Source organism: Biomphalaria glabrata, chromosome 7 (assembly GCF_947242115.1).
Source record: "Biomphalaria glabrata chromosome 7, xgBioGlab47.1, whole genome shotgun sequence".
NCBI classification, from domain to species: Eukaryota; Metazoa; Mollusca; class Gastropoda; family Planorbidae; genus Biomphalaria; species Biomphalaria glabrata.
The window spans coordinates 41,802,106-41,821,768 of NC_074717.1; the positions used below are offsets into that span (position 1 = coordinate 41,802,106).

At 37.1% G+C, this 19,663-nt stretch overlaps 1 long non-coding RNA gene across 1 annotated transcript; it reads right to left on the bottom strand.

Annotated features, from left to right (window-relative positions):
* Positions 1-4,461: 4,461 nt before the first annotated feature.
* On the bottom strand, positions 4,462-13,798 carry LOC129927201 (uncharacterized). The gene is made up of 4 exons (XR_008778804.1): positions 13,648-13,798; positions 10,542-10,583; positions 6,378-6,404; positions 4,462-4,571 (listed from the first exon to the last, which is right to left on the bottom strand). It is a non-coding gene; the product is annotated as an uncharacterized LOC129927201 (long non-coding RNA).
* Between the last annotated feature and the right edge of the window lie 5,865 nt (positions 13,799-19,663).

Here is a 19,663-nt window from a genome sequence, read left to right on the forward strand (position 1 = left end):
TTTTTTACAAAGCATAAATTAACTCACTTTGTCTGTCTGTCTGTCTGTCTGGTAAAAATTTTTTATACGTTATTTCGTCCACACGAAATTTCGGATCAAGCTGAAATTTAGCACAATTATTTCTTTTACCTAAAAACACAAGAATAACAAGGTTACAAAGACAGCTTGTGTGGACACACAAACTCAAAATCGGCCCCAGAAGTGGTCCACCCAGGCAGGTAAAAAGGCAGGTTTTAACATTTTCAGAAAGAATATCAGGATTAAATTATATCAAAAGCGAATGACAGAGAAGAATGGAGAAAGAAGGTCGGAAGATCTTGTGTGGTGCCCCAAAGGTCCAGCAGACCAAAACATAGGTGAAAGTGAAGGTGAAGTTAGATGTGAGCCTGGCCTAACTGATGTCATATAATAATTATTTAATTGATCTAATTGTTCTGTAAAGGGTCAATCTCTTATTCAAAGCCTCAAGAAAATGAAGAAAAAAACATTTCCTTAAAAAAAAAAAAAAAAAAAAAAAAAAAACAAATTCTCCCTTTCCTTACGTTCAGCATTCCACAGCAATGCAGTTCACACGACAATATAAAACACAAATTATTAATTAATGTTTTAAGTTATTTTCAACTTAAATACATACAAAATAGATTTTTCTCTCTTCATAAAAAAGTAAACAAATTTTTTATAAATGCAGTAGTTATTATGGCAGAACGTATCTAACTTAGCAGTACCAATGTAAAAAAAAATAATTCTTGACAACAAATCTAAAACCGTTTACATAAATGTGTTATTGAAAATATGGTAATTAGTTATTCCCCTTACTATATAGCATCCGGTCTTTGTTATTATAAATAGTGAATAGTTGTAAAAATGGTGTAATTTAAAAAAAAAATGCTTGCATATTTGATTTTAAAAAATTTAATTTTTCATTTTCTGAAAAGAAAAAGTAGCCGCTGCATCAGAACTTTGAATGGTCTAAAACATCATGATGTCTGATTTTCAATATCTTTTCTAGTTTACGAAATCTAAATGGGACGGACGGACGGACGGACAGACAGACCACACAAAACTAATAGCGTCTATTCCCCTTTCGGGGGCTGCTAAAAAAACAAGATTACAAAGAGAGTTTGTTTTATCACACAAGCTCCATTGAATTCACCAATGGACCAGGAATATTCAAGCCATTGTCTTGTTTTGATCGTTGAAAGTAATAACATTTAAAAATAATTGGGCGCTAAAATAATAATAACAAAATTAAATTAATTTTTCTCTTTTGAAGTTTAAATCTTTCAAAATGAGTTTTTATAGAACATAAGTACTTTTTCAAGTTTTAGTTTTTTATATATTCATTAATTCAAGTTCCCCTTTCAGACCAAGTGATCTATGGGGCAGATAATGTAAAGGTCATCTATTGCTATGGCCCATGGTTAACGAGGGTGTCTCGTGGCCAGCATAACAACCAACGATCTTTATTTTTCCCAAGCTAATGTCAGGTATCCATTTGAGCTTGGTGGACTCAGAGGCGTCCCGAATGTGAAAATCCCAGTCTTCACCAGAATTCTAACCCAGGACCCCAAATTCGGATGCCAAACTCTTTACCCCTCAGCCACAGCGCCTTCATATAGTCTTTTAGCGTACACTTATATTTTTTTAAATACTAATTATTAATCTTATCCATACATTCAAAATTAATAAAATGTTACACGTAATAAAGAGAAACTAAAAAGATTTATTCTTCTTACAAAAATAGATAAATTGGCAACAGAAAAAAATAAATTATTGACCTACTTTAAGTAGTGAGCTAGAAATGACTTGGTGACTTTTCCCCTAGCAAATAAAAATAAAAATCTCCTCTTCCATTTGTCCTACAAACTAGATCTAGATCTATAACTTTTAATTACATTTATTTCTAGATCTTTTTCTGTGGCCTTTAAAAAAAAACAAACTCTCCTGAAGTTTGCATGTAAAATAGGTGTTGTTGTTTTTTTAATCTCCTTGCATCGATAATTTAAAAAATTAAATGGTTCTCTTTCGGAAAAGAAAAAAAAAAGTAGTCGTTGCATCAGAACTTTGAATGATATAAAATATTGTTATAAACCTGGTGGTGACACAGATGGGGGTAGCGGTGTATGTAGACAGCCGACGCGAATTGCTCCTGGCCAGCGCTAGACGAGCGGTCAACGGCGACGAGTTGCGACGGTCAGCCACGACGATTCGGGAAGGTTCTGTTATGCGACTAGAGCCCAGAAGCGTCACAAGAAATGTAGCTATGTGATTAACCAGAAGGGTCGAGTGACGTTCGTCCGGTTCTAGAAGGCCTGTAGGGACCCTATATAAAGAGCGGAGTTGTCACAGTCAAGACGGTTCAGTACGATGGTTCAGTACGACGGCTGAGTACAAGTCCGGGACGAGACGGAGAGACCAGTGCAAGAGTTGATACGGCGGTACGGTTGTTAACGGAGACATATTTGTCCAGTCTTGTGTAACGTGCTGCCAATTGTACAGTCTTGTGTTACGTGCTGCCAATTGTACAGTCTTGTGTAACGTGCTGCCAATTGTACAGTCTTGTGTAACGTGCTGCCAATTGTACAGTCTTGTGTTACGTGCTGGCTGCCAATTGTCCAGTCTTGTGTTACGTGCTGCCAATTGTACAGTCTTGTGTAACGTGCTGCCAATTGTACAGTCTTGTGTAACGTGCTGCCAATTGTACAGTCTTGTGTTACGTGCTGCCAATTGTCCAGTCTTGTGTTACGTGCTGCCAATTATACAGTCTTGGCTGTGATTTAATTTAACATTAAACTGTTACGTTATTTGGAGCCCTGAGTTGTCAATTTTAAGTTGGAGGTGTTGTGTGACGCAGTTTGCAGAGAGCCAGGATAGGGAGATCCGTTACAATATCATGATGTCCGAACGGGACATTTCTAAACACTATTGACCTTAAGACAATCTTAGGAAAAACTAGATGGTCAGACATACTTGATGAAGCAAATTCCTGTCTAGGAGATCATCCATCACATACAATTAACTAAAGTACACTAAGCCGTCAATGACTGGTAGAGCTACTGGAGCTGTAGCCTTGCTTTTGACTGTCATATGGTGACCCGACAAAATAGCGCGAAATTTCCCGAGAAAATAGCGCGAAATTTCCCGACAAAATAGCGCAAGACAAAATAAAACAAATAAGTTATAGTTTTTATAATAGCATGCTCAGAGCGCTATGGTCCAATCTCATTTGTGGACCAGTGGGGAGGGGGAAGGGGGTATCTGGGAGAAGGTTTTCCGTGCTGCCTTTCTGCGCTTAGTAAACACAACCCTGCTCGAGTCGGGTTTTGAACCTCGAGCCCCGCTTCATAGGTAGCCAAGCCAAGGTCAAGCTTTTTGTTATTATAATAAAATGATGACAATTTCAACATTTCTAAACACTATTGGCCTTAAGACAATCTTAGGAAAAACTAGATGGTCAGACATATTTGAGGAAGCAAAGTTATGTCTAGGAGATCATCCATTAAATAAAGTTAACTAAAGCCTATCAAGCCCTCACTCAAATGGAGTTTGATGATGAAGATTAATTTATTATGTTAGTTCATGCATTCACAACAATTAAATAGTAACGCACCCTGTTTACATATGTATAGTTGTTCTTCAAAAGTAACTCCTGGAACTATTGCATTTTTAAATGTTTGTTCTTTATTAGGTGAAACCCAATAATTTGATAAGTGAAGCCATTAAACGTAAGCACACATTTTTTTACACTTTGCTTATTTTATTTTTATTATCAAATGCTAGCTCGTTTTAAAATATCTAGTGCTAAGGTAACAAGCTGAACAATGAAAACATTTCTGTAAATTATGGAAAGTAAAACATTAGACAAGCAATTGAAAAAAGAATATATAACAAAAAAAATTGCTTATCTAAGGGAAAGAACCGCTAATCACTGCCATTTATTTGAAATTACAGTGTTTATCTCCCTTTATATTATGTAAAACGAAATTAATAAGTTGGTTATGAATGATTAACTAATTGGTTATTTTTTTAATTGATTCGTGTATTGTCATGACAATGAATAGTTTTGTAAAATTTCATCTTGATCCGAGAATGGGAAGTGGGAGAAAAAAACGTGTCAAAACGTAATAAGGGGATTAAATCCATATATACATCCACATCTCTCATTAAATAGCATTTATTTCCTTATTTCGATATCAAACAAAAAAATTGATCACCAACAATTAATTAACTAATTGGTTAATTTGTTTGATTAATTCGTGTCTTGTCAGGTTCAATTAATAATTGTGCAAAGTTTTAACATAATCCTAGCATGGGAAGTGGGAGAAAAAACATGTTCAAACTTTTTACCAGACAGACAGATAGACAGACAGAGTGTGCTATAAGCTTTGACAAAAACAACAACTAACCATCAATAAAAGCCTAAGTTAAGCGTTGAAGTGTTCGATGTTAAAGAAATACACAATACATCTCAATACACAGTTTACATTTATTCCAAATCAAAGTTTAATTATCACAAATGATTTTCTTTCTGCTTACAATCATACTCCACGTTTCCTAGAGCTCCAACCAGCCTAAAAATAGAATTAAAAATATTTTAAAAAAAAATGCACGTTCACATCAAATAATTGTGTTTAAAAAGTATGGGACTCGGGGGTGACTAGAAAATGTTTAACACGAACGTATCCTAAGACAAGCATATGACTAAAAGATTAGAACATTGCAGAAGTTCTCAACCTGTGGATCGCGACCCTCTTGAGGGTCGAATGATGATTTTCCAGAGGTCATCTGAGACCATAAAAATATAAAACTTGATATTGTACAAAGGTTTTTTTTTCGTGTTGACGGTTGCTATTCCCATAAAGGTAGTGATAGGACAGATGAACCAGACGATTAAATCAGAATGATTTCTGACATTTTAAATAATTTATGGTTGGAATTCTCTTTATAGCTGGGAATTGTAAAAAAGGGGTCGCCGAGCTAAAAAGGCTGAGAACCGCTTGACTATTGACTTACAAATCTGACCAAAACTTGTAAGAACTACCGCCACTCATATAAAAAAAAAACTTCATGGAAGGTGGGAGGGTGGACGCGATTCTCGTAAACGGCTCTAACAATTTTTCCAAGAAATTTGACAGGTGATGTATATTGTTGAGAAAAGAATTACTAGCTCGTTGGCCACACTGGGATTGACCGATATAATTTTTTAACCTTAAAAATAGCAATAAATGTAAATTTGGCTAGAGAACGAGGAAAAAAAAGTATCAATAATGAACGGACTCTACGTTTTCTGGTATTTCCGCATTTCTCCAAAATTTCAATAAATTAAAGCTCAGGAACATTTTGCACATCTTCGCCAGGATGCTTGTTCGAGAAGCTGGCCGGGGGGGGGGGGGGGAAGGGTGTAAAAAATTTCCTTTTTATTACAAAGCTTATATCAACTCTTTCTGTCTGTCTGTCTGGTAAAAAGTTGTTACACGTTATTTCACCCACACCCAAACTCGGTTCGGATCAAGTCAAACTTTTGCACAATTATTTCTTCACAGAGTTCAAACCCAGGACCCCAGATTCGTAAGCCAAGTGCTTAACCACTCAGCAACCGCGCCACCACATATATATAATATACTTTCTATATAGATATACTAGCTATGTTTTTACCCGGCCTTTTCCAGTATTTTTCTTTTTGTTTTTTTGTTATACATAAAATGCGTCTACGCTGTTTTTAATAGTTAAAATCCATGTCAGGATTCATCATTGATCTTAACTCTCTTATTGTAGGGCCATATCACATGACCTAAGATCACCGTTGTTATCTAAAGAACTTTCATTTCAAGTTTCATTAACATTGGTCTAATGGTTTTGATTTCTATATAGCACATACATACATATGTTATTATTGGGGGGGGAGGGGGTAACCTAACGAGTACGTTTACAAGACATCACAAACATATAACGCAATGTCTCTTCTTTAGCACAGCGTCTTTATAAGCCCTTTATAAACATTTGACTTGGTCAGAACTCGGTTGACTCAATAATGTCAACATACAAGTCTAGTCTTTAACAGTGCACAAGCTAGAACGCACCATATGCACTAACTTGTATGGCATTGTGAAAGAGGCCAGTAGAGTTTGATACAGAGGTTCAAGAGTTGATACAACAGTAGGGTTATCCAATTTCAAACCTATAAACGGTCAGAGTTATATTTGTCAATTGTACATTGTTGGCTGTAAGAGTTGGTTATTGGCTATTAGAAATTAAAGTGTTAGTTATTATGGAGCCCTGAGTCGTAAAGTTTTTTAAATATCTTAATTATTTATGAGTTAATACTTCACAAAATCAAAATTATTAAAAAAAAAACAACAACTGAATCATTTACTTACATAGTTGCTTCTTTGTAGAAATTCCCTCTGAAATGTTTTAAAAAAAATATATATATTCAATAGTCAAGAAGTTTTCCAATGTTTGATAGAAGAATTTAAGAAACAAGAAAATAAACACACGACACATTTATTATTTTCTGAAATAAATATACTACTATTAATTTATTATATACTCAAATATCTTATATTGCGGTTAAATATTAGCAACAAAATTAAATTAAAAAAAAACATTGTAAATCTATATAAGATTTGTAAAATACCACTGACTGATTCACTGACTGATTTAAGTATAAAGAGATATCAGCACTTGCCGTATGAATTTGCATGAAATTCGGGAGAAAGAGACAAAGCGAAACAGAGAGAAGCGGCCGTTTCATTTCATTGTAAAAGATACAATAATTCGATCCAAAATTATTTTAATGAAAACGTTCAAATCTGTCCCGTTTTATGCACGTCAATAATTAGCATAGAAAACATGAGAATAAATCAGCGGGCGTAGCCGGTGTGTAATGCTAGTAGTATAATAATTTTACAAAGCTTCATCTACAACAGGTGTTCTCAACCAGCTGAGCGCGACCCCCTTGGGGGTTTAATGATGATTTTCTAGGGGGTCGCCGAAGACCATCGGAAAACTAGATTTTTTGCCTAAACAACTAGACATTTTACAAAATTTTTCATTGGCTGCTATATTTTTTGTTACCGTAATAGTCTTATCTTATCTTATATAATACAGACGTTACTTCAAAAAAGAAGATGATTACGTCCTACGCGTCATGCATTTAGTCATGCATATTAACCAATGACTTAAATTCTGCCAAGTCACTGGTTTTCCTGGCTAGCTCAGGCAACCCATTCCATGCTCTAATAGCACTAGGGAAGAAGGAGTATTTGTACAAATTTGTCCTAGCATATGGGACGAGGAATGTGCCTTTATCTTTGTGTCTTTCAGAGTATTTTATTAAATTTTGTTTTTGTATTTGAAGATTATGGTTCAGTGTTTTATGTATGATTGCTACTTTACTTTTGAGCCTTCTGTCCTGAAGGCTTTCTAAATTTAGTGATTTTACTAAAGGTGTTACTCTAGTCAAATGTGAATATTCGTTTGTTATGAATCTCACTGCTCTATTTTGTGTCTGTTCCAGTTTCTTAATGTTTTCTTGAGTTGAGGGGTCCCAAACGGAGGATGCATATTCTATTATTGGCCTAACCAAGGTTAAGTAACATTTTAGTTTTATGTTCTTATTTGATTTATAGAAATTTCTTTTAATAAATCCTAATGCTTTGTTTGATTTTTTTGTAGTTTCATCAATATGTGGATTCCATGATAGTTTTTCATTTATTATAACACCTAGGTATTTTGCGTTTTTAGTCTGTGATACTGGTTTGCCATGAATAAGATAAGTGGAATTAATTTGTTTTAGTTTTTTTGTTACTCTTAACAACTGACATTTTTCTGGGTGGAAAGACATGCTCCAATTTGATTCCCATTTCTGTAATTCATCTAATTCTCTTTGTAAAATATCTGTGTCTTGTGTTGTTTTTATTGTTCTATATATTATGCAATCGTCTGCAAATAATCTGACTTTTGTTCCTGAACTAATGCAATTTGGTAAATCATTTATGTAAATTAAAAATAGTAGTGGACCCAAGACTGTACCTTGAGGTACACCTGAGTTTACTGTTATCGGTGTTGATTTAGAGCCATTTATTATTACAGTTTGTTCTCTCCCTATCAGAAAGTCTTTAATCCACTGATGCAGTGGACCATTAATGCCGAAATATTTTAATTTTTTAAGCAAACTATGGTGGTGAACTTTGTCAAAAGCCTTAGAAAAATCTAGTAAGATAGCATCTATTTGTTCACTATTATCTAAACCTTTTGAAAAATCATCAATTAGTCCTATTAGTTGTGTTTCACATGATCTATATTTCCTAAAGCCATGTTGGTATGGTGTGAGGACATTATGTTTGTCTAAGTGGTTTATGATGTTGCTACATATTATGTGTTGTAGGATTTTACATGTGATGCTGGTAAGTGATACTGGTCTGTAGTTCCCTGGGTCAGATTTTTCTCCTTTTTTAAATAGGGGGGTGACATTAGCTTCTTTCCAGTCCTTTGGTACTCTGCCCTGGTTAAGTGAAGCCTGAAAGAGTATTTTGAACACTGGGGCTAGCTCATTACTTAGTTCTTTGAGTAATCTAGCTGGAATACCATCAGGTCCAGAAGCTTTATTTGGTTTGGTGTTGGCTAATAGTTTTTGAATTCCATTTTCTTGTACTACTATATCTTCTATGTTGTCTACTTGGTTCAAATTCAGTAATATGTCTTTGTCTCCTGGGGCTGAGAATGCTGATGCAAAGTATTTGTTTAGAATGTTTGCTTTAGTTTCATTATCATTATGTATTATGTTATGTTCATCTTTTAATGGCGCTACGCCTGTTGTTTCCATTTTCTTAGACTTAATGTATGACCATAGGTTTTTGTTGTTATCTTTAGATATTACATTGTTTATGTATTCACTCTGCAGCTGTCTGCTTACTTTTTGGGTTAAGTGTTTAATTTTTATATACTTTTTGTAAACTCTTTCTGCATTAGTTTCTTTAAATTTTCTATAGAGGTTTTCCTTCTGTTTACAAAGCTTCTTTAGTCTATTATTAAACCAGCATTTATTTATTTTGTTTGATGTGTATTTAGTTGGTATATGATTTTCTATTATGCTTTTAAGATGGTTTTTAATGAAATTCCAGAGGTCATCGACTGGTTGGTTAATGTCTTTTTCTAATAAGAATGTTTGTTGAAAGTTTAGTGCAGCTTGGTGTAGTTGTGTTAGGTTACATTTATTCCAGAGTAAGATTTTTCTTTTGGGTTTTGTATTGGCTACTGCTTTTATCTGACTGTGTATTTTTATGATCTCATGGTCTGATAGACCAGGGATAATTTCATAATCAACTACTAATCCAGGTCTGTTGGTTAAGAAGAGATCTAATGTGTTGTTTAATCTAGTTGGCTTTTTAATGATTTGATCTAAACTTAGGTTGTGTAAAGTTTCTATGAAAAGCTCATTTATGTCCTTAAGGTTTTGGTGTTTATCTATGGTTAGTGTTTTCCAATTTATATCAGGTAGGTTGAAATCACCCATAATCCAAAAAACTGCATTTTTATTTGTCTCTTGAAAATAGATGTTAAAAACAACTGAATCAAAATAGCTCCACTATTTTGTCGCAGCGTCGGTATTTGTCACAGTTTCAATGACTGTTCATCAATCGGCGTGACGAGACACAACGCTGCACCATTGCGGAGTCAGAGATTTTTTTTTCCACTGGGGAAGATTCACGCACGTAATTGAAAACCACATCCGTTTTATATTGAGTTCAAAACCATCTAGGTTTAGTCTATGAGAGAAAAGGTAGTAGTTTCGGTGGCTGAGCAGTACAGCGCTTGGCTTCTGAACCGGGGGTCCCGTGTTCGAATCCTGGTGAAGACTGGGATTTTTATTTTCGCCTCTGAGTCCACCCAGCTCTAATGGGTACCTGACATTAGTTGGGGAAAAGTAAAGGCGGTTGGTCGTTGGTCACATGACACCCTGGTTAACCGAAGGTCACAGAATCAGATGACCATTACATCATCTGCCCTATAGACCACAAGGTCTGAAAGGGGAACTTTTTCGTTATTAAACTATTCGTGGAGATGATTGTTTAGACAATAAAATTGGACGATGATCTTTTTTTACGATTCGGTTTTACTTCAGTAGTTACAGCAGAAATTGAGAAACCAAAATGAGTCATTTTTCATCAGAATCAATGAATCTGACAAATCTGAAAGTCATTTTGATATTAAACATCCGAGTTTTGCCGACAACGACCTGCAGTAATGGAAATGTAAAGAAACTCCAAACTTTACCGTTGACAAATACAATGAACACAACATAGCAGTCGTCGAACGGTTGAAGATTCTTATTTGGAGGCCGTCAGAATTGCTAGAGCTATGAAACCTCACAACTTAGCTGATGTCTTACTGTTGCCAGCGGCCAAATACATTGTTCAAGTAATGATTGAAGGAGTTTAAGAATTAATTATGCATAATGTCACTCATTGTTATCTCCACATGTCAATCTTGGGTAAAAATGAAAAGAATAAAGAAATTGAGTTTATTAATAGACTTACAGTCAAGGGAGATAATCTTGTTTTCACTTCTCGTAAATGGTTCTGAAATTTAAGAGATCAAACTTTTGTAAAGCTAAATGTTATGTCGTATTTTTGGTACAGTTCATTATGTAATAGAAATGTGCAAAGTTTATGGCAACAAAAACACTTAGTAATTTAAAGTGCACATAAGACATGTTTAATTGCTTAAAATTAAGTCTTATGGATTTTTAATTATATAGCTACATATTAGTAACGACTACAAATTATTACTATTGCAGTAAAAGAATCAACTAGTCTCAGTTGCATTACCATAGGTAACAATCACTAATCTGCACCTAGCAGCTTCACTAGTCAATCGAAAACTGGACCACAACATTTCTCTGACAATTCAAAGCAATGCATCTCACGTTATAATGTTAGCCCAAGCTAGCCTAAAGGGCCAACACTATCTCCGTGTAGTGACGCAAAAGACAAAAGTCTTAGGTATATTACTCTGCAAAACTGTGGAAGTGAAACAACTATGAGCTTATAGTAATGACCCAAATCACCTACACCTATCACTTGGTCGGAGGCGCGGTGGTTGAGCGATAACGCGCTTGGCTTCCGAACCGAAGTTTTCGGGCGCCTCTGAGTCCACCCAGCCTTAATGGGTACCTGACATTAGTTGAGGAAAATTTAAAGGCGGTTGGTCGTTGTGCTGGCCACGTGATACCCTTGTTAACCGTAGGCTTCAGAAACACATGACCTTAACAGCATCTGCCCCATCAATAACAAGGTCTGAAACGGGAACTTAATCAATTAGTCTCTTGAACCATTTGGGCACCACCCAAGATCTGTTGACCGTCTTTCTCCATTCCTCAACGTCTTTTGCTTTGGATAGAATTTCTTTCAATGACAAGCACGTCCATTTTTTTTAAATATATATTTTTAGTATTTTTGTCAACAAAGTCTGATTAATACCATTATCGACATCCCCTACTTACCAATCCATTGTATTAAATATTTCATCTGCACTTCAAAGAGTTACTCAATTATTTAATTGACATTGATGTTACTCAATAGACAGTCATTAGACCAGTACAAACAATCCAAAGCTTAAAAAAAAAAAAGCCCTGACAATAGTGACAAATTTACTAAATTAGATGTAAGCTATGGCTCCAAGTCGTGGCCTCAACTTTCTTGTTACGTAGAATATCAAAGAGAAGACCCCCCCCCCATTAGGAACCCCAAACATAATCGATATTAAGTGCATTGTAAATAGCCCTATCTCTTGAAATAAAAAAAATAAGAAACTAAAATCGTGAACGAAGTATTTTCTCTACACATTGTTAAACGTATTCTTTATGCCAGTGCTTCCCTGCGGTCGATCAAACAAAAACTGCAAACCTTGACTGTGACTGCCAAAACTGTCATAACTTTACTAATGATTTGATTTTCATCGCGATGGACAAGATGTCGATGAACGCCTATCGTGCAATTATGATATTCTTCCTTGCATTGCAGCTCTTGCATCGTTTTAGGATAAAGACCAAAACAAGTTCAACTCAAAATTATTACTGCTCTAAATGCGAGACGTAACGAAGAAACTAACGAATCAAGATACGTAGTGAAAAGCCGTGTTCTTTATTAACTCCCAATATTCAAACATGTGGTTTTTGCTCGGTGTGTCTGTCGACTGCGAATTCTTGGCAGAACAAACTCAAGTTTGTTTGCCAGCAGTCTCGATTCCTCCAGAAGCCCTCTCTCACCTGTTCTTGAGAACGGTCAAGTTGATTTTTGATTATGTCAGTAATGTGACAGCTGATGTGCTGATGATTGGCCACTATGATAAGTTAGATAGACTGCAACATCATGGAAACTGGTTCAAGAACAGATGAATTGACGACAATGAAAAGACACATCAGAAACACAAGAAGAGGAGACATTTAGAACACATGTCTGCAGTTTGTCTGGTTTCACTTGCAGTCGTTATTGTAAGATCAGCCAAACAGTCAAAGATCTCAAAAATAAGACTAGCTAGAATGGATTCGTATTTCTCACCAAATGTGTCAAACAAAAGAGGTAAATTTAGCACCAAGGCAATCACTAGGGACATTTACTGAAGACATCACGGGGCAGCCTTGGCCGAGTAGTTTGTCCATGTCTGGACTGTGCATAATGTATTCGCTGGCAATGACTTCAGACACACCAATGAAACTAAGATAAGGAAGTCGAATACAATCACAATCAACAAACCGAACGCTCAAAGACATCTGCTTAGTGATATCTGAAGTTTCATCACCAAAATACCCAGCCAATGCAGTTAATTCATGCTGCTGCTGTTCTGCTCGTTTTTATTTTTGTTTCTTGCTGCTGCCTGTGCTCCGTTGATCCAAATGAACGTTTTGACTCGGATGACGGCATGTGAAGAACTTTCTTGTATCTCTTCTATCTCTTCTATCGTAAACTCGTACACCAGAGACTCTTCTATCTCAGAAAGCTAAGAAAATTTAACATATACAGAAGCTGTAAAACTTGAGTTAAGCCATATTAGAATGTGCATCCTCTGTTTGGGTAACCCAACTCAAGACTACATAAAGTAACTAGATCAAATACAAAATAGAGTAGTAAACAACCAAATATTCCGATTGGATTAGAGTAACACCATTAGTTAAATCACAAACTTAGAGACACTTCAAGACAGAAGACTAAAAAGTAAAAAAGTGAAGTAGCTATAATACATAAAACACTAAACCGTAATTTACAAATAGAAAAACAAAGCCTTATGAACTACTCAGAAAGACACAAAGATAGAGACACATTTCTTATTCCATACGCTAGAACAAATCCATACAAGTGCTCCTTCTTCCCTAGTGCCATTAGAGAATGGAATGGGTTGCCTGAATCAACCAGGAAAACCAACGACTTGACAGAGTTTTAGTCATTGAATTGATTAACACGCATGACTAGATTGACACATGAAACGCGTAGCACTTAATTATCTTCTTTTTTGTCTGTAATATATAAGAAGAGAAGAAGATTTCTCAGGTTACACTGCTACGAAACAGTGAACATGGATACAAGTTTTATATATATTGAACAATATATAAAATCGAGTAAATTACTCCTTTCAAAGATTACTTACAACATTGGCAACATCTGAGTCCATAACAACTTGTTCAATGTTTAGAAACATTACAGACAAACAGATCATCAACGATAGAAATTTCATGATTGCTGCAACGAATAGAAATATCTAAACTATAAAATGTGGACACTTAGGACAAAAAGTTATCTAAAGTTAATAACAACAACAACGACAACAACAAAATTGAAATGTTTTTGTATAACGAATCTTGTCTGTTTATTCTCGGCGTACTACGGTTATATAGAATACAATAGAATTGAATGACGCTCAGTTTGAGCGAAACCTTTCGTTATGGAAAATCGGCAGTCACGTCACGGAGTCACGTCTGTGGTCAGTTTAGACCAATAGCTCGTCGCCACGTCCCAGGTCTTTAAGCTGGTCTTTAAAGCTTAATTATATATATATAAATCTAAATATATATATATATATATATATATATATATATATATATATATATATATATATATATATATATATATATATTTGTTTTGTTTTACTTAATTCGGATGTTCCTTCAGAGGTGAAGATAGTTTACTTCCTAGTCCAAACCTCCCGCAGGACGACGGGGGATGGGAGCGGGCAGGGTTTGAACCCTCGACCGTCGATAAATCCGAACGACAGTCCAGCGCGCAAACCGCACGACCAGGCAGCCAGCCATATATATATAAATTTCTTGAAATTTCTAAAAAAAACGTGAAATAACAGATAATAATTATAAAAATAATAATAGCATAATAATAATTAATATTATACGGCTTATATTGAAGTCCAAAGATAAATGAGAAGTACAGTGTTTCACGTGGCTACACAGCTACAACTTCGACTTCATGTTTAATAAATTGGAAAGGATTTAGAAATTCTAAATTTAGTATTCTAAAAAAAAACAATTTAAAACAAATTCGACACAATAAAAGCTGCTCTTCGTTTTTAGTCAACAATGAAGTGAAAAAAAACAACTTATCAAACAATAAATATCTCGACGCATAGTGTCTTATTTTTGCACTTGTTAAAGTAAAGAGTTAGCTAAGTTACATCAGGGTATCGGAGACGGGAAATACATAGCGCTAAATTAGAAAAGCTAAATGCTTAGCAAATAAAAAATAAAATAAAGAGTGCTAACCACAAACGCTTAATACAAACACAAAACGCTAAACGCCAAGAACGCTCGAAAAGTCTAGAATATAAACACTCTCAATGTTACGGAAGAAAATCGTAAATGATATTTGTCCCTCTTTAAAATCTGTCTTTTATAGCCCTCCATCTGTCCTACGTTGTTTAAGAATAGTCTATGTATAATGAACACAGATTGTTTGGCGATAAGAGATAAATTGAAAAGAATTACAGTAACCAGAATATATTATATGTACTATTTTGGTTCACTCGAGCAACGTCGACGCACCTGTAATTTATGTACGTGTTATCAATGCCCCTCAGAAGCGTGGACACCAGGTGGGAGGAGGCTTCAGACGTTTCCAATGACAGATCTTTATGGAGACAGCTTGCCACCCAATGCGCCGAACGGCGTGGGAGGACCTAAGTCTAAGTCTAAGTATCAATGCCTCGTTAGATAAAACTGACCAGAATAAACATGTTGCAAAAGAAACGCCTACTATTGTCAAAACTAGAATACTGGATTGAGATATATTTATAAAGAATTTCTAGATTGGTTAAAGGCCTATATATCAAGACTTAATAGACTGCGCAAAATGGTCCTGGACGTCTATATACTGTTATAAACCTGGTGGTGGCACAGATGGGGGTAGTGGTACGTGTGTAGTTAACCGACGCAAATCGCACCAGGCCAGCGCTAGACGAGCGGTCAACCGTGACGAGTTACCACGGTCGGCCGAGACGAGTGTCAACATTATGGTTCGGGAAGGATCGACGTCGTGAACAGAGCTCAGGAGTGTCATGAGGGATGAAGTCATCTGACCACTTAGAAACGTCGAGCGGCATTCTGTCCGGTTCGAGAAGGCCAGTAGGGACCCTATATAAGAGAGGAGGTGTCGCAGTCAAGACGGTCGAGAAAAGGGGTTCAGAGCCCGGTTCACTACAGTCCGGTCGACTACAGCACAGTTCAGCGGTGTGGTTCTGTACGGAGCATTACAACGGTTCAGTGCGGAGTACTGTCAAGTACAATTGAGACGACTGGCTTCTTGATCTTGGTCTGCGATCGAGTCCGACACAACGAGCCTAGTGTGTGAAGTCAGTCCTGAACTGTTGAACCCGGTGCAAGCCCGGAACGAGACGGAGAGACCAGTGCAATAGTTGATACGGCGGAACGGTGTTATCGGAGAGATATTTGTACAGTTTACGTGTTGCCCATTGTACAGTATTGGCTGTTATTTATTCAACTATTAAAGTGTTACGTTACTTTGGAGCCCTGTGTTGTCAAGTTCTTTACGTTGGTGGTGTATGGTGCAGTTTGCAGAGAGCCTGGATAGTGAGATTCGTAACAATATTTATATTACTTTTTAATGAAGACGTGCGGGAACACCCGCTGACGTATGTGTGTTCAAAATAAAAACTGTCTAGACCTCCAGAGACAAATTTGTTTTGAAAAAACATATCGGTCAAACCAGAGTTTTCCAAGTATGGACAATTAGCTAGAAATGATTTTTTCCAAAGTATACACAACTGTTAAATTTCTAGGAAAATTGTTAGAGCCGTTTTCGAGATCTGTGTCCACCACTGGCGGATCCGGGTGTGGGATGGGGCGGTAGAGGCGATCCCCCCCCCCCCCCCCCCATACACACTAGACCACAGGGTGGGAGCAGTTATTTTTCATAGAAAATTACGCATTGTATTTTACAAAATTGTCTACATTACATCGTACTATATAATGTCTAGCAGTACACACCGGCTAAGCCCGTTGATTTATTCCCTGGCTTTATATTGTTTATTATGACCGGAACACCTCCATCTTTTTCCTGTTCATGCTTTCAATTGTAAAAAACTGGCAACATTCTTTTTTGGCCCTTCAATGAGTGTTTCTGTTACAATGAAATTTTACTGCCCGCTCTTTCTTTAGTTCTCTCTCTCTCTCTGTCTCTCTCTCTCTATCTCTTTCTATCTCTTTCTTTCTCTCTCTCTCTCTTTCTCTCTCTCTCTTTCTTTCTCTCGCTCTCTCTCTCTCTCTCTCTTTCTCTCTCTTTCTTTCTCTCTCTCTCTTTCTCTCTCTCTCTCTTTCTCTCTCTCTCTCTTTCTCTCTCTCTCTCTTTCTCTCTCTCTTTCTCTCTCTTACTTTCTCTCTCTCTCTCTCTCTCTTTCTCTCTCTCTTTCTCTCTCTCTCTTACTTTTTCTCTCTCTCTCTTTCTCTCTCTCTCTCTTTCTCTCTCTCTCTCTTTCTCTTTCTCTCTCTCTCTTTCTCTCTCTCTCTTTCTCTCTCTCTCTCTCTCTTTCTCTCTCTCTCTTTCTCTCTCTCTTTTTCTGGATCCCCCATTTTGTTTTTTTTTATCCTTCACATCGTAATTTCTCGGACATAGACTTTAGACTTAATTAAAAAGACCCCTTTCATAATGCTCCTCAGGCACATACATGCATTCATATTTTGGGCTTGTTAAATCTAGTAGCACTTTAACTTATCCGCCCCACTCCCCGGTAAAAAAATTTACAACAATAACAAAAAAATGTTAGTCCTTCGTACAGTATATGACTTTTCTTGGGCTTCTCAATTCAATGTATATTATATTTCGGCCGTGACACCCATCCCTCCTTTTTTAATGGTTATTTTTATTATTTTGTTTCAACCTTTAATCTTCCTACAAACTGTGTTCGGTATTAGACACCTTAAGACTCAAACATCTCTTCATACTATCAGTTACAGGCCTAGAGAGAAAAAAACAGCATTTTCTGAAGTCCACAATCAGGGGCGGACTGGGTTTCAAAATCAGCCCGGGCATTACCATATAAACCGGCCCACAAATGGCATGTCATATCATGGGCGAAGCCAGGATTTTTTCGGTGTCGGAGGTGGGATTTTTTTTTACCCGCCTGTATATGTGTATGTAATTAATCTTCATTACATTCTGACCTTTCATTCTTTAAAAGTTTTTTTCGACCCTATAATAAACTCTTCCTTTAATTAGTAGATAGACAATGCTCACAGCTAATGACAGCTAAGGAGTCTTGGGGAGCGCTGTAAGCTCCTCCAGCAAGAACCGGGGCTTCGCCCCGGATCCAATCATTATTTCCGTTATTTTAAGCTTAAAAAAAAAAAGCATATTCTGAGGTATCTACAGTGCAATTAGCCAGCTACTCTTCCGCTAAAGAATAAAAAAAAAATAAAAAAAATCTGCTATTCACTGCACTTAATTAATGGAGTCCATCGACAGGTAAAAAATGGTCACTAAAGTTTTGCTTTAGTTTTTGCATTGGAACCGGGAGGGGGGGGGGTAACCACACAACCGCTTTTAGCTACGCTCATTTGGTGACTGTATTTTGCTTAAGTTGGCAGCACTGGAGCAGTAAGTAAAGTTTCTCTTTCAGGCAATGAGGTCTGAAGCAAGTGATGGTTTGAAACCCCCCCCCCTCCCCCACGGCTATGCCCATTTGTCATTATAGGTGTAAGCCTACTTCTCTTCAAAATATATAAAGTTTGATAACGCATGTTTGCGTAGGATTACATAATGTATTTTATTTATAGGCCTACATCTGGGGCTGCGTTGTCACGACAAGTATACCCCATCAGGACAATGTTCCATCCTGCACTGTGCTTTTTCTGACCTCCTCGACCGCCACCATGAATCGACGCGATCTGGGTGACGCATATGCTTCCGGACACCAAGGGTTCTGTCGGATTCTTCCCAGGACTTTAACCACTTCTCATAATGAGTGCTCGGATTTCTGGCGTAGCTTGCTCTTGTAAAAACGTGCTTGGTGCTTCGACGTGAATGGACGTCTGAGGCATTTTGCTCCTAAAGCCGAAATGTGAGGGCGACCACTGCATGAAAACGACAGCGCCAATGGCTCGAAACATGTTATCTGAGGCGCCGACTTCTATTACGGGCGACCCTCCCCCGCCGCCACCCATAGCTAGGAGACGAGCGAGAGTCGATGACTAGCATCACAGTAGCACCAGTTTCATGTTGGGTCGGTCATTTGGGCTTTAATAGCCTCGAATTCCCGAGTTATCCCTGTTAGTTCGGCGTCCATGGAGCATGCAGCGAAGCCGCATTGTCCAGAGTGCAGGTATGGTTCTGTTCGGTCTGGGTATACTATAAGGGCCCCATACCCAGATCTATCAGGGTCCTTCAATACCGACCCATCGGTATAACAGAAAATGGCAACTGATGGGTAGGATTTAAGTGTAGCTGATGTCAAATTTTGGAGCATGGCAGGTGTTTATCGCTTCTTGGTGGCTTCCTCCTCCCCTATAAGGGACATGTTAACTTGTGGGGCTGGAAATCTCCTCCACGGAGGGCAAGTACTTATCCTTTTAACGGGATTTCGGTTTTCGTTGAGCAAAGCTAATTTACTCAAATTGGGCGCAATATGGAGGAACGAGCGTATTTTGATGCGTTCCTCTATCTCCACAGTTTTACTAATATTGTGGTTGGTAGCTTAGACTCGCCCCTTTTATAGCGTTCATAAGCCGTTAGTATCGCCGGTACCGAAACCAGTAAAAACTGAGTCTTGCTGACACCGAGATGGGACCCACTGAAGACATTATGCATCACTTGCAGTACCGAAGACTCCCTAAACGTAAAAACAGCAGGATCTCTCTCTCTTTTTCTCACACTTACTCTGTCTCTCTCTGTCTCTCTAGCTCTCTCTCATTCTCTCTTTCTCTCATATCCTTGTCTCATATCATGCAAGAGGTGACTTTCTACAGTATGTTGTCTACTGTCAGCTATTCTTCATGCTTTCTTTACTGTACCTAGAACAGCGGTTCTCAACCTTTTAAGCTCGGCGACCCCTTTTTATATTCCCCCACTCTTCGCGACCCACTCCAAAAAAAAAAGAAAAAACACACATATAGCAATAGAAGAGTAGACAATAACAATCCATATTT